The 16,508-nt window shown below is 37.7% G+C and overlaps 1 non-coding gene across 1 annotated transcript; it reads left to right on the top strand.

The window, feature by feature from the left end:
- The first annotated feature begins 14,681 nt into the window (after positions 1 to 14,681).
- On the top strand, positions 14,682 to 14,789 carry LOC148545830 (small nucleolar RNA R71). The gene has a single exon (XR_015901390.1). It is a non-coding gene; the product is annotated as a small nucleolar RNA R71 (small nucleolar RNA).
- Positions 14,790 to 16,508: the final 1,719 nt, after the last annotated feature.

Below are 16,508 nucleotides of genomic sequence, written 5' to 3'. Positions count from 1 at the left end.
GTGCCCAATAAAGGAGCAATCCTTGTCTTCATTCATCTTTACATGCAAGCCGTCCATTCCATGAATTTCCAAGAAAGGCATGCTCAATCCTCACCCTCCATTGCTACATAACCGAACCACCAATGCCTTTCTCCAACAATACCTTCCCGTGCTATAAATCAGTTAGTGGCACCTCCTAATCTATTTGTCTTTGTTTCATTCATACACCTTTCCTAAATACGTTACAACAGCCCTTTCTTACCCAAATACATCACACAATACCCAACTTCTTCTCCCCTCCATCTTAAACTGTGCCTCAACAAAATTTCATCCTTTATTCTCCCTTCCTCCCTTCCTAATTCATGGCTTCATCAAGTTCCAGAAGAAGAAAAGGAAAGGAACCACCTGAAACCGAACCACCAACCTATGATACTAAGAGATTTAAGTCTCAATTTCATGAATCAAGATATCATAGGCTAATGGAATCAAAAGAGGTCATTCCAGAGATGGGTTTCAGATTGAAAGATGGATTGTATCCCATCATGAGAAGAATAACTGTGGAGAGAAGATGGTAGCTTCTATGTGAACCTCTCGTAGACATAAGTGCAACCATGATAAGGGAGTTCTATGCAAATGTTGTGAGGTCAAGCAAGACTAGCCCTCCCTACAAGAGCTATGTTAGGGGGGTTGAGGTAGATTTCAGCCCACCATCCATCATGAGAGTCTTACAGATAAGAGTGATACTAGTGCACCAAATCGTGATTGTTCATTCCTTGGTAACGGCGCCAAAAACTTAATACGCACGTTCATAATCTTAGTTCTTTTTCACAACTTCGCATAACTAACCATCAAGTGCACTGGGTCGTCCAAGTAATAAACCTTACTTGAGTAAGGGTCGATCCCACGGAGATTGTCGGCTTGAAGCAAGCTATGGTCATCTTGCAAATCTCAGTCAGGCGGATTCAAATGGTTATAGTGAATTGATAGTTAAAATATAATTAAAATATAAAATGGGATAGAGATACTTATACAATTCATTGGTGAGAACTTCAGATAAGCGTATGGAGATGCTTTTGTTCCTTCTGAACCTCTGCTTTCCTACTGTCTTCATCCAATCATTCATACTCCTTTCCATGGCAAGTTGTATGTTGGGCATCACCGTTGTCAATGGCTACATCCCATCCTCTCAGTGAAAATGGTCCAAATGCGCTGTCACCGCATGGCTAATCATCTGTCGGTTCCCGATCATGTTGGAATAGGATCCAGTGATCCTTTTGCGTCTGTCACTACGCCCAACACTCGCGAGTTTGAAGCTCGTCACAGCCATCCCTTCCCAGATCCAACTCGGAATACCACAGACAAGGTTTAGACTTTCCAGATCTCAAGAATAGCCGCCAATAATTCTAGCCTATACCACAAAGACTCTGATCGTAAATCAGGAGGCTAAGAGATATGCATTCAAGCTTGCTTTCATGTAGAACGGACGTGTTTGTCAGGCACGTGTTCATAAGTGAGAATGGTGATGAGCGTCACATAATCATCACATTCATCATGTTCTTGTGTGCGAATGAATATCTTAGAGAAGAAATAGGCTTTATTTGAATAAAAAAACAATAGTACTTTGCATTAATTCATGAGGAACAGCAGAGCTCCACACCTTAATCTATGGGGTGTAGAAACTCTACCGTTGAAAATACATAAGAACAAGGTCTAGGCATGGCCGAATGGCCAGCCTCCCCAAATGGCATATGAATTCAAAAATAGGGAAAAAGACCGATCCCTGATCAAGGATGATCAAAAGATTTAAATACAATAGTAAAAAGTCCTATTTATACTAAACTAGTTACTTGGATTTACAGAGATAAGTGATTGATGCAGAAATCCACTTTCGGGCCCACTTGGTGTGTGCTTGGGCTGAGCATTGAGCTTGCATGTGTAGAGACTCTTTTTGGAGTTAAACGCCAGGTTGTAGCCTATTTCTGGCGTTTAACACTGCTTTGCATCTTGTTTCTGGCGTTTAACGCCAGAATAGGGCAGAAAGCTGGCGTTAAACGCCAGTTTGCATCATCTAAACTCGGGCAAAGTATGGACTATTATATATCGCTGGAAAGCCCTGGATGTCTACTTTCCAACGCAATTGAGAGCTTGCCAATTGGGTTTCTGTAGCTCCAGAAAATCCACTTTGAGTGTAGGGAGGTCAGAATCCAACAGTATCTGCAGTCCTTCTTCAGCCTCTGAATCAGATTTTTGCTCAAATCCCTCAATTTTAGCTAGAAATTACCTGAAATCATAGAAAAACACACAAACTCATAGTAAAGTCCAGAAATATAATTTTTATTTAAAAACTAATAAAAATATATTAAAAACTAACTAAATGATACTAAAAACTATGTAAAAACAATGCCAAAAAGCGTATAAATTATCCGCTCATCACAACACCAAACTTAAATTGTTGCTTGTTCCCAATCAACTGAAAATCAAATAGGATAAAAAGAAGAGAATATACTATAAATCCCAAAATATCAATGAAACTTAGCTCCAATTAAATGAGCGGGACTAGTAGCTTTTTGCCTCTGAACAATTTTAGCATCTCACTTTATCCTTTGAAGTTCAGAATGATTGGCATCTATAGGAATTTAGAATTTAGATAGTGTTATTGATTCTCCTAGTTTAGTATGTTGATTCTTGAACACAGCTACTTTATGATTCTTGGCCGTGGCCCTAAGTACTTTGTTTTCCAATATTACCACCGGATACATAAATGCCACAGACACATAATTGGGTGAACTTTTTCAGATTGTGACTCAGCTTTGCTAAAGTCCCCAATTAGAGGTGTCTAGGGTTCTTAAGCACACTCTGTTTTTGCTTTGGACCTTGACTTTAACCGCTCAGTCTCAAGCTTTTCACTTGACACCTTCACGCCACAAGCACATGGTTAGGGACAACTTGGTTTAGCCGCTTAGGCCAGGATTTTATTCCTTTGGGCCCTCCTATCCACTGATGCTCAAAGCCTTCGATCCCTTTTACCCTTGCCTTTTCTGCTTGCTTTTCTTTTTCTTTTTCTTTCTTTTTTTTTCGCCTTCTCTTTTTTTTTCCCGCAAGCTTTTCTCTATTCACTGCTTTTTCTTGCTTCAAGAATCATTTTCATGATTTTCAGATCATCAAATAACATTTCTCCTTTTTCATCATTCTTTCAAGAGCCAACAATTTTAACATTCATAAACAACAAATTCAAAAGACATATGCACTGTTCAAGCATTCATTCAGAAAACAATAAGTATTGTCACCACATCAAAATAATTAAACTAGTTTCAAGGATGAATTCGAAATCATGTACTTCCTGTTCTTTTGTGATTAAAAGCATTTTTCATCTAAGAGAGGTGATGGATTCATAGGACATTCATAGCTTTAAGACATAGACACTTAAACCCTAATGATCATATAGTAAAGACACAAACATAAATAAAACATAAGGCTCAAGAACCAAAAAATAGGAAAATAAGAACAAGGAGATTAAGGAACGGGTCCACCTTAGTGAGGGTGGCGTCTTCCTCTTCTTGAAGAACCAATGGTGCTCTTGAGCTCCTTGATGGTTTTTTTGTGGAAAAATGAATTTCCAAAACACCTAAAACTCACCGGCAAGTGTACCGGGTCGCATCAAATTGTAAAACTCACTTAGAGTGAGGTCGATCCCACAGGGATTGATGGATCAAGCAACTTTAGTGGGTGATTAGTTTAGTCAAGCTAACATGGAGCGAATTGTGTGAAATGTAGCCAACAGAAAGTAAATTGCAAGGAATTTAAAAGATGCAGAAAGTAAAATTGCAAGTAACTTAAAGAACAAGAAAGTAAAATAGCTGAAAGTTAAATTGCAAGAGATGTAAATTGCATTAAATATAAAGGGGAGTGGGTGTTGGAAATTAAAGAAAGCAATAGATCAAGCAACTGGAAATTTAAATTGCAGGAAAGTGTAAATGTGCAGGAAATTAAACCAAGCTAAATGTGAATAGAAATGTGAAATTGCAAAATGCAGGAGAGGAAATTGAAGAGGAATGAAACAGAAAGTAAAAATGCTTGAAGAATTAAAAACAGAAAATGACTGGTGCTAAATTGCAGATATTAAAAGAATGTTGAAGATCTTAGGGGTGGAAGAGACTAAAAAAAAAGTCTAGATCTCAAATCCTTCCTTGATCCAACAAGAACAATTGCAAAATGAAAATGAAAAAGTAAATTGCAGAAGAAGAACAAGAAAAATTACAGATAGAGAATGAAAACAGAATTCCTTCCACTCTGAATCCAAGATTTAAAACAAAAATGAAAATTAAAGAGAGAGTTCTCTAATCCTACTACTCCCTAGTGGAGCTAGCCTCTAATGCTCTCTAATGGAGCTCACCTTCTATGTTCTCTAATGGAGCTCCCTCTAGTGAAATGAAACTAATGCCTTTATATAGGCTTTTACAAAATGAAAATGAAAACAATATTTACAAAAATGAAATTCCTAATCTAACTTCTCTGTGTGCCTTTGAGTCATGTGGGCTTTGTTTGCTTTGGAGTGGAATTGGGTTGAAGATGGATCCAGATGGTTGCTCTTGGACTTGGGAAGAAATCCGTTTGCAATTTGGACTGTTGGTGCTTCACGTTTGAGTCAATGTTTGAGGCAAACATTGACTCAAACATCTTGGTGAAGGATTTATGTAGAACGGCCATTTTGCTGTCATTGGCGTTTGAGTCCAAGTTTGAGGCCCAACTTGGACGCAAACGTTGACACTTGTTGCACATCAAGTCTTGGGATGCTACTTTGTCCGCTTGTCAACGTTGCCAATTTCATGCCCACTATAGACTATTATATATGGTTGGAAAGCTATGAATGTCAGCTTTCTATCCCAATTGGAATCACCTCAATTGGACATCTACAACTCAAGTTATTCTCCTTTGAAGAGGACAGGGTCGCTGGCTTTGGTGTGCAACGTTTGAGGCGATGTTTGCCTCAAACGTGGTCGAAAATGCCAGATTCTGGAGGCTCAAATGCATTGTTCACCCCATACTATTATATATTATTGGAAAGCCCTGAATGTCTACTTTCCAATGCCATTGGGAGCGTATAGTTTGGAGCTTCACAGCTCGAGTTATACTCCATCGAAGGTGCAGAGGTCAGTTGGCCTCACTGCAGGTTGACACCATGTTCGTTTATGAACATTTCAGGGCAGTTTTTTCCCTCAATTTTAGTGTCCACCATGCAGTGCCATATATGCTTGGAAAGCTCTCGATTTCTACTTTCCATTGCGTTTTGAATCACCTCATTTGGAGCTCTGTAGCTCAAGTTATTCTTGTTGGAAGTATACCCCTTCAGGCTGTGAGGAGCAACGTTTGACCTCGAGTTTGAGGCAAACATTGGCGCAAACTTGGCATGCATCCAGGGTGAAATTGTGCTCTTCCTCATGTTTGAGTCCAAGTTTGAAGCAAACTTGAGCTCAAACGTGAGTTCCTTTCTTTGCCTTTTGCCATTCCCTTTTCTTCAACCTTCTTCCAAACCTCTTTCCACCTATCATCAATCAACAATTGCATCAAAGCTGTGCTATAATCATGAGAGTTCTTCTTCTTCTTGAAATTCAAGTGATTATGGTACAAAAACTCATGAAAATGCATCAATTTATCCATGGTTAATTGAATCTAAGGACAACATGAAATTCTACCCAAATGGCTTACTTATGGCTCAAGAAAGTGCATAAAACCTATTAAAAAAAACAAAGAAAAAGCATAGAAAAATATGACATGATGACATGTCATCACAACACCAAACTTAAACCTTGCTTCTCCCCAAGCAAGAAAAGAATAATGCAATAGAGATTGACAATCCAAGGTAAGAAGAATAGCAACTCAATGTTCATGGTAAGCTAGTTTTCTATGCATGCTACAATCAGAAAAGAAATGTAAATGATTGATGCTTCTATTTAGCTCATTTTATGAAATCTTTTCTTTATGTTTCTTCCTTGAAGCAAGCTTTTGATTTTTCTTGTTAGCTTCTCCTTTTGGGTGCTTTTCCCCACGAGTTAATAACAAAGCTACGATTCTAAATACTTTGTTTTCAAGTATTACCACTTGATACATAAGCACCACAAGCATATGAATTAGAGGACTTCATTAAGCTCATTTGTTTCTTTTCTTTACTCTCTAATCATTGATGCTCAGAACCTTGAGCTTTGAGGGAGTGCTTTTGCACTTGAACCTAGCCTTGACTTCTAAGTGTTTTGTTTTCAAGCATTTGGCTTGATACATAAACACCACAAGTACTTAACAATATAATTGTCATTGGTACTCAGAGCCTTCAGCTTTCTCATTCTTTCCCTTTTTCTTTTCTTGCTTTATTTTGCATTTGCTTCTTCAAGGTTTTCATGATTTTAAAATATTTCAAAAAATGTGCTAGATGAAAACTTCAATTAAATAAAATCTAATGTAATTAAGCAACAATCAAACATACTAGCTTTCCAATACTTTTATACACATGCTAAATTCTTCTTTAATTCCTTGTTTGTTTATGATCATGATACTTTATTAATTTTGAATTCACAAAACTCAAGTTGGTAATCATAATGACACAACACCATGTTGCAATTTAGAAATCAAACTATGCCTTTTCATACACATATGCATACAGAGAAGGTAAAGACAATCATACAGTTTATAGTGCTTAAAATAAATGAGAGGAAAAGGAACTTTACAACCTTGTAGTTCATCTTCTCTATTGTTGTCATTTTCCTCCCATTCTTCCCTTTCCCTTGCCAAACTCAGAATGCTTGCTCATCCTCAAGCAACAATTAGAACATTGGCTATGGAGCTAAGATGGATCATGAATGTCTTACATAATGAAATATTAGTAGCACATGTGTTTTAAGCAAGCAAAATTAAAGATAACAATCAAGGCACAAAAGACAGAGACATTGTGATTGCAAACTTAAGAAGTTGAGCATAATACATTGCATAAAAGATAAGTGGCACACCAAACTTAGTGTGACACTTTCACTTGGAATTAATGCAAGTATCCACTAAAGATTGTAAGCAAATTTTGTTGCATACAACACCAAACTTAGAATGCAGTCACATGTCCATTTTATTTGAATTAAATCTAAACAAAAGAAACTGTTATATGTTAAGTACAATCACCAAGCTAAGAATATGTCATGAATAAGGATCTCTTGGTGATGTATTAACAAAAACAGTTAATAAAAGAAAGCACTAAAAACAAGTAAATGAATAAAACAAAGAGAGAAACTAAATTATCCAACTAAGAAGAAAAATGACACTGCAAAGGGCATTATGATTATGCATACAAGTGGTGTTGCTGAATGAATTGCATAGAAAATAAGTAGCACACCAAACTTAGAATCTTGGTGTGTCTCTTTCATTTTTGATTTGATGCAATCATCTAAAAATATTGAAAACAATTTGTTGCAAGGCAACACCAAACTTAGAATGTAACTATATGCCAATTTATTGAATTTAAACAAAGCAAAGAAAGAAGTGTACCTACGGTCTACCTGTTCTTCACTTTCTTCCTCTTCTTCCAGTTTGTTAAGAGGAATGACTTTAAGGGGGGAGAAGATTCAGCTATTGCCCCTGTCTTGGTCTCTCCTTAGCAAGCTGTCTTTTGTTAATGACTTGATTGAACTTGCTTGTTGGATCAGGGAGAGGATTGCTTGTAGTTGACCTTCTCTTCTTCATGAATATTGTCCTTTGTAACTTGGTCACAATCCTCTTCTCGGTGCTTTTGTTAATTGCCTTCACTTCCTTTGAGTCCAAGTCTTGGTGGTTGTGTGATTGTTGGAGTGATTTCTTCATCAAGAGCTTTTTGCATTGGTGGTTCCATGAGCTTTTCCTCTTTGCACTTCTCTACTTCACTTGAGTGTGAATTCTCTTGAGTATCTTCCTCCATTTTTTCTTCATGATTTTCCATTAATTCCTTTGGGAGGGAATCTTTATGTTTCATTGTTACCTCAAGTAGCTTTTGTGATTGTAAAATCCTTGGCTCATGTCCCTCATCCTTTATTGCAATTTCACTTGCAATAGGGACCTTTTGTTCTTGTTTTTCCACTTCCTCACCCACAAATTAGTCTTCATCCTCACTATTTGATGGTTCTAAGTTCCCCCTTGTTTGCTCTAAGGGCCCATTCATCTTCTTGAGGATGATTTCTTTCCAGGATTGGGGTTGTGTGTATCTTTCCACGAGTTTTCTATGTATTTAAATGGCTTGAAGGTAATCCTCATCTGCTAGTTCAAGAGATGAAGGTTGAGAGAAATTTTGGTGACATGGATGTGTTGTGGTAAAGTTGTGTTGAGGGGTGTGGAATGAGTTGTGTGACTGATGGGATGACTTATATGGATTTTGGAGGAAACTTTGTGTTGAGGCATAATCAAGTGATGAAGAACTTTCAAATTAGAAACTGGGACGTGAGGGTGGATGCTCTTTCATTCCTTGGTGATACTCCCAGCCACCATTAGAATAATGACTTGAATCATTGTGTGGTGGTGGGAAGTATCCCATATGATTCTCTTGCTCATCTTGTGTCTCTGAAGCAAATCTCCATGAATTGGAATGCTCAGAATGTGTATTCTCTTGGTGATATCCCCAGCCATCATTAGAGATTGATGATGGTGGGTAATATCCCATAAAATTTTGTTTGACCATAAGATGAGTTGAACTCCATTTGTATTTTGTAAACATCAATGAAAATTGAAATTACTCATATCAGAGATGAGAATTTCTTAGTGAGGCAAAAATACAAACACCTTGGTTTCAAGAATAAAAACAAAAAAAATGCTTAATCTAGACTTCTCACCCACTTAATCATTGTTGATCTAAATCAATCCCCGGCAACGGCGCCAAAAAACTTGAGGGATTTTTTTTTGGAAAACAAATTCCAAACACCTAAAACTCATCGGCAAGTTTACCGGGTCGCATCAAGTAGTAAAACTCACTTAGAGTGAGGTCGATCCCACAGGGATTGATGGATCAAGCAACTTTAGTGGGTGATTAGTTTAGTCAAGCTAACATTGAGTGAATTGTGTGAAATGTAGCCAACAGAAAGTAAATTGCAAGGAATTTAAAAGATGCAGAAAATAAAATTGCAAGTAACTTAAAGAACAAGAAAGTAAAATAGCTGAAACTTAAATTGCAAGAGATGTATATTGCATTAAATGTAAAGGGGAGTGGGTGCTGGAAATTAAAGAAAGTAATAGATCAAGCAACTGGAAATTTAAATTGCAGGAAAGTGTAAATGTGCAGGAAATTAAACCAAGCTAAATGTGAATAGAAATGTGAAATTGCAAAATACAGGAGAGGAAATTGAAGAGGAATGAAACAGAAAGTAAAAATGCTTGAAGAATTAAAAACAGAAAATGACTGGTGCTAAATTACAGAAATTAAAAGAATGTTGAAGATCTTAGGGGTGGAAGACTCTAGAAAACAAGTCTAGATCTCAAATCCTACCTTGATCCAACAAGAACAATGGCAAAATGAAAATGGAAAAGTAAATTGCAGAAGAAGAACAAGAGAAATTGCAGATAGAGAATGAAAACAGAATTCCTTCCACTCTGAATCCAAGATTTAAAACAAAAATGAAAATTAAAGAGAGAGTTCTCTAATCCTACTACTCCCTAGTGGAGCTAGCCTCTAATGCTCTCTAATGGAGCTCGCCTTCTATGTTCTCTAATGGAGCTCCCTCTAGTGAAATGAAACTAATGCCTTTATATAGGCTTTTACAAAATGAAAATGAAAATAATATTTACAAAAATGAAATTTCTAATCTAACTTCTCTGTGTGCCTTTGAGTCATGTGGGCTTTGTTTGCTTTGGAGTGGAATTGGGTTGAAGATGGATCCGGATGGTTGCTCTTGGACTTGGGAAGAAATCCGTTTACAATTTGAAATGTTGGTGCTTCACGTTTGAGTCAACCTTTGAGGCAAACATTGACTCAAACGTCTTCGTGAAGGATTTATGCAGAACGGCCATTTTGCTGTCATTGGCGTTTGAGTCCAAGTTTGAGGCCCAACTTGGACGCAAACGTTGACACTTGTTGCACATCAAGTCTTGGGATGCTATTTTGTCCGCTTGTCAACGTTGCTAATTTTATGTCCACTATAGACTATTATATATGATTGGAAAGCTCTGAATGTGAGCTTTCTAACCCAATTGGAATCACCTCAATTGGACATCTACAACTCAAGTTATGCTCCTTTGAATAGGACAGGGTCGCTGGCTTTGGTGTGCAACGTTTGAGGCGACGTTTGCCTCAAACGTGGTCGAAAATGCCAGATTCTGGAAGCCCAAATGCATTGTTTACCCCATACTATTATATATTGTTGGAAAGCCCTGAATGTCTACTTTTTAATGCCATTGGGAGTGCATAGTTTGGAGCTTCACAGCTCGAGTTATACTCCATCGAAGGTGCAGAGGTCAGTTGGCCTCACTGCAGGTTGACACCATGATTGTTTATGCACATTTCAGGGCAGTTTTCTCCCTCAATTTTAGTGTCCACTATGCAGTGCCATATATGCTTAGAAATCTCTCGATTCCTACTTTCCATTGCTTTTTGAATCACCTCATTTGGAGCTCTATAACTCAAGTTATTCTTGTTGGAAGTATACCCCTTCAGGCTGTGAGGAGCAACGTTTGACCTCGAGTTTGAGGCAAACGTTGGCGCAAACTTGGCATGCATCCAGGGTGAAATTGTGCTCTTCTTCATGTTTGAGTCCAAGTTTGAGGCAAACTTGAGCTCAAACGTGAGTTCCTTTCTTTGCTTTTTGCCATTCCCTTTTCTTCAACCTTCTTCCAAACCTCTTTCCACCTATCATCAATCAACAATTGCATCAAAGCTGTGCTATAATCATGAGAGTTCTTCTTCTTCTTGAAATTCAAGTGATTATGGTACAAAAACTCATAAAAATGCATCAATTTATCCATGGTTGATTGAATCTAAGGACAACATGAAATTCTACCCAAATGGCTTACTTATGGCTCAAGAAAGTGCATAAAACCTATTAAAAAAACAAAGAAAAAGCATAGAAAAAAATGACATGATGACATGTCATCACTCCTCTATATCTCTTTCTTGTCTTTGTTGCTCCTCCCTCATAGCTCTTTGATCTTCTCTAATCTCATGGAGAATGATGGAGTGTTCTTGGTGTTCCATCCTTAGCTGTCCCATGTTGGAACTTAATTCTCCTAGGGAGGTGTTGATTTGCTCCCAATAGTTTTGTGAAGGGAAGTGCATCCCTTGAGGCATCTCAGGGATTTCATGTTGAGGAATTTTCTCATGCTCTTGTTGAGGTCCATGATCTCTTGTTTGCTCCATCCTTCTCTTAGTGATGGGCCTGTCCTCATCAATAAGGATATCTCCCTCTATGTCAATTCCAGCCGAATTACAGAGGTGGCAAATGAGGTGAGGAAAAGCTAACCTTGCCAAAGTGGAGGACTTGTCAGCCACCTTGTAGAGTTCTTGAGGTATAATCTCATGAACTTCCACTTCCTCCCCAATCATGATACTATGGATCATGATGGCCCGATCTACAGTAACTTCAGACCTGTTGCTAGTAGGAATAATTGAGCGTTGGATGAACTCCAACCATCCTCTAGCTACAGGCTTAAGGTCTGGTCGTCTCAATTGAACCGGTTTGCCTCTTGAGTCAACTTTCCATTGAGCTCCTTCCACACATATGTCCATGAGGACTTGGTCCAACCTTTGATCAAAGTTAACCCTTCTAGTGTAGGGGTGTGCATTTTCTTGCATCATTGGCAAGTTGAATGCCAACCTTACATTTTTCGGACTGAAATCTAAGTATTTCCCCCGAACCATTGTAAGCCAGTTCTTTGGGCTTGGGTTCATACTTTGATCATGGTTCCTAGTGATCCATGCGTTTGCATAGAACTCTTGAACCATTAAGATTCCGACTTGTTGAATAGGATTAGAGAGAACTTCCCATCCTCTTCTTCTAATCTCTTGTCGGATCTCCGGATACTCGCTCTTTTTGAGCTTAAAAGGGACCTCAAGGATCACCTTCTTCTTGGCCACAACTTCATAGAAGTGGTCTTGATGGACCTTTGAGATGAATCTTTCCATCTTCCATGACTCAGAGGTGGAAGCAATTGCCTTCCCTTTCCTCTTTCTTGAGGTTTCTCTGGCCTTAGGTGCCATTGATGGTTATGGAAAAATAAAAAGCAATGCTTTTACCACACCAAACTTAAAAGGTTTGCTCGTCCCCGAGTAAAAGAAGAAATAAAGTAATAGAAGAAGAAGAAAATGGAGGAGATGGAGGGAGAAGGTATATTCGGCCAAGGTGGAGAAGTGGTGGATGTAATGTGTGAAAGTGGAGTAGTGTTGAGGGGTTTATATAAGGGTGGGGGGGAGGGTAGGTTTCGGCCATTTAGGGTTGGGTTTGGGAGGGAAAAAATTTTGAATTTTGGAGGTAGGTGGGGTTTATGGGGAAGAGGTGTGGAGGTGATTGGTGAAGGATATTTGGGGAAGAGTGTTATGAAAAGGTGTGAAGAGGAGAGAAGAAGAGGTGGGGTAGGTGGGGATCCTGTGGGTCCACAGATCCTGAGGGGTCAAGGACTTAGCATCCCTGCTCCAAGTAGGCGTGCAAAATGCCCTTAGAATGCATGTCTGGCGTTAAACGCCAGCTTGCTGCTTGTTTCTGGCGTTTAACGCCAGCTTGATGCTTCTTTCTGGCGTTAAACGCCAGTTTAATGCTTCTTATTGGCGTTTAAATGCCAGTTTGATGCTTCTTACTGGTGTTTAAATGCCAGTAAGCTCTTCCTCCAGGGTGAGCTGTTTTTAATGCTGTTTTTCATTCTATTTTTGATTTTTCAGTAGTTTTTGTGACTTCACATGATCATCAACCTAAAGAAAACATAAAATAGCAATGGAAAATAAATAGATATAATTAAATAACATTGGATTGCCACCCAACAAGTACTTTTTTAATGTCAATAGCTTGACAGTGAGCTCTCATGGAGCTTCACAGATAATCAGAGCAAGGTTGGAGCCTCTTAACACCAAACTTAGAGTTTGGTTGTGGCCTCTCAACACCAAACATAGAGTTTGGTTGTGGCTTCCCAACACCAAACTTAGAGTTTGAATGTGGGGGTTTTGTTTGACTCTGTATTGAGAGAAGCTTCTCATGCTTCCTCTCCATGGTTACAGAAGGAGAACCTTGAGTCTTAAATACAAGGTAGTCCTCATTCAACTGAAGGACCAACTCTCCTCTGTCTACATCAATCACAGCTTTTGCTGTGGCTAGGAAGGGTCTGCCAAGGATGATGGATTCATCCTTATCCTTCCCAGTGTCTAGGATTATAAAATCAGCAGGGATGTAAAGGCCTTCAACCTTCACTAGCACGTCCTCTACTAGTCCCTAAGCCTGTTTCATGGATTTGTCTGCCATCTCTAGTGAGATTCTTGCAGCTTGTACCTCAAAAATTCCTAATTTCTCCATTACAGATAGGGGCATGAGGTTTATCCATGACCCCAGGTCACATAGAGCCTTCTTAAAGGTTATGGTGCCTATGGTACAAGGTATGAAGAACTTTCAGGGATCCGGTTTCTTCTGAAGTAAAGTTTACCTCATTACTGCACTCAGTTCATTGGTGAGCAAGGGGGGTTCATCCTCCCAAGTCTCATTACTAAATAAATTGGCATTCAACTTCATGATTGCTCCTAGATACTTAGCAACTTGCTCTGCAATAGTGTCTTCATCCTCTTCAGAGGAAGAGTATTCATCAGAGCTCATGCATGGCAGAAGAAAGTTCAATAGAATCTCTATGGTCTCTGTATGAGCCTCAGATTCCTTTGGTTCCTCAAATGGGAATTCCTTTCTATTCAGAGGACGTCCCAAGAGGTCTTCCTCCCTGGGATTCACGTCCTCTTCCTCCTCTGGGCATTCGGCCACACCAAGTAAGGTTATGGCCTTGCACTCTCTCTTGGGATTTTCTTCTGTATTGCTTGGGAGAGTACTGGGAGGAGTTTCAGTAATCTTCTTACTCAGCTGACCCACATGTGCCTCCAAATTTCTAATGGAGGACCTTGTTTCATTCATGAAACTTAGTGTGGTTTTGGATAGATCAGAGACTATGGTTGTCAGGCCAGAATGGCTCTGTTCAGAATTCTCTGTCTGTTGCTGAGAAGATGATGGAAAAGACTTGCTATTACTAAACCTATTTCTTCCACCATTATTATTGAAGCCTTGTTGAGGCTTCTGTTGATCCTTCCATGAGAGATTAGGATGATTTCTCCATGAAGGATTATAGGTGTTTCCATAGGGTTCTCCCATATAATTTACCTCTGCTATTGCAGGGTTCTCAGTATCATAAGCTTCTTCTTCAGAAGATGCCTCTTTAGTACTGTTGGATGCAGCTTGCAATCCATTCAGACTCTGAGAAATCATATTGACTTGCTAAGTCAATATTTTGTTCTGAGCCAATATGGCATTCAGAGTATCAATTTCAAGAACTCCCTTCTTCTGAGGCGTCCTATTGTTCACAGGATTCCTCTCAGAGGTGTACATGAACTGGTTGTTTGCAACCATTTTAATGAGTTCCTGAGCTTCTGCAGGGATTTTCACGTGAAGAGATCCTCCTGCAGAATAGTCCAATGACATTTTTGACAACTCAGACAGACCATCATAGAATATACTTATGATGCTCCATTCTGGAAGCATGTCAGTAGGACACTTTTTGATCAGTTGCTTATATCTTTCCCAAGCTTCATAGAGGGACTCTCTTTCCTTCTGTCTGAAGGTTTAGATTTCCACTCTAAGCTTGCTCATCTTTTGAGAAGGAAAGAATTTGGCCAGGAAAGCACTGACCAGCTTATCCCAAGAGTTCAGGCTATCCATAGGTTGTGAATCCAACCATATTCTAGCTCTGTCTGTTACAGCAAAAGGGAAAAGCATAAGCCTGTAGACCTCGGGATCAACTCCATTGGTCTTGATAATGTCATAGATTTACAAGAATTCAGCTTAAAACTGATGAGGATCTTCCATTGGAAGTCCATAAAACTTGCAATTCTGCTGCATTAGAGAAACCAATTGAGGCTTAAGCTCAAAATTGTTTGCTCCAATTGCAGGAAGTGAGATGCTTCTTCCATGGAAGCTAGAAGAAGGTGCAATAAAGTCACCAAGCATCTTCCTTGCATCTCCACCATTGTTATTATTTTCGGCCATGTCTCCTTCTTTTTCAAAAATTTCTGTCAGATTTTCTCTAGAGAGTTGTGCTTTAGCTTTCTCTTCAGAGTCCTTTCAGGTTCAGGGTCAGCTTCAACAAGAATGTTCTTATCCTTGTTCCTGCTCATATGAAAAAGAAGAGAACAGAAAAGAAAATATGGAATCCTCTATGTCACAATATAGAGATTCCTTTATGTGAGTAGAAGAAGGAGAAGATAAGAATTCGAACACAGAGGAGAAGAATGGGTTCGAATTTTTGAATGGAAGAGGGGTGTTAGTAGATAATTAAATAAATAGAAAAAGATGAGAGGGGAAAGAATTCGAAAATTAAATAAAATAAATAAAAAAAAATTTGTTTTTATTTTGACTATTAGTTATAATTTGAAATTTAAAAAGAAAAATAAAATAAAATTAAATTAGAATTTAAAACAAATAGTTAATTAAAAAGGAATTTTGAAAAAGTGGGGAAGAGTTTTCGAAAATTAGAGAGGAAAAATTAGTTAGGTGGTTTTGAAAAAGATATGATTGAAATAGAAAATTTTTTAAAAAAAATTCAAGTAGCTAATTGAAAAAGATTTGAAAATCAAATTTGAAAAGATAAGAAGTTAGAAAAGATTTTGAAAAAGATTTGAAAAGGAGATTAAAAAGATTTGATTTTGAAAATTAAAGTTGATTACTTGACTAACAAGAAACCAAAAAATAAGATTCTAAAATTTAAAGATGGAACCTTTCTTAATAGACAAGTAACAAACTTTAAAATTTTTGAATCAATCACATTAATTGTTAGTAAAGATTTTGAAATTATAAAATGAAATTAAAAAAAAAAAGATTTTGAAAATCATTTTAAAAAGTTTTCGAAGATATGAAAAAAATGAGAAAGATTTGATTTTTGAAAAGGTTTGAAAAAGATAGAATTTTTAAATTAAAAATTTGACTTGACTAATAAGAAACAACTAGATTTTAAAAATTTTGAAAAAGTCAACTCAAATATTCAAATTTTATGAGAAGAATAAAGGAAAGATATTTTTTTTATTTTTGAATTTTTAATGAAGAACGAGAAAAACACCAAATTGGAACAAAACATAAAAATTATGAATCAAAACAACTAATGCATGCAAGAACACTTTAAATGTCAAGACGAACACCAAGAACACTTTGAAGATTAAGATGAACATTGATGAGCGGATAATTTATACGCTTTTTGGCATTGTTTTTAGTATGTTTTTAGTAGAATCTAGTTACTTTTAGGGATGTTTTTATTAGTTTTTATGTTAAATTCACATTTTTGGACTTTACTATGAGTTTGTGTGTTTTTCT

Source organism: Arachis ipaensis, chromosome B9, assembly GCF_059453495.1.
Source record: "Arachis ipaensis isolate K30076 ecotype BB chromosome B9, ASM5945349v1, whole genome shotgun sequence".
Classification (NCBI taxonomy): domain Eukaryota; kingdom Viridiplantae; phylum Streptophyta; class Magnoliopsida; order Fabales; family Fabaceae; genus Arachis; species Arachis ipaensis.
Note: the sequence above shows the minus strand (reverse complement) of the source record. Positions and strands in the feature narration are given on the sequence as shown.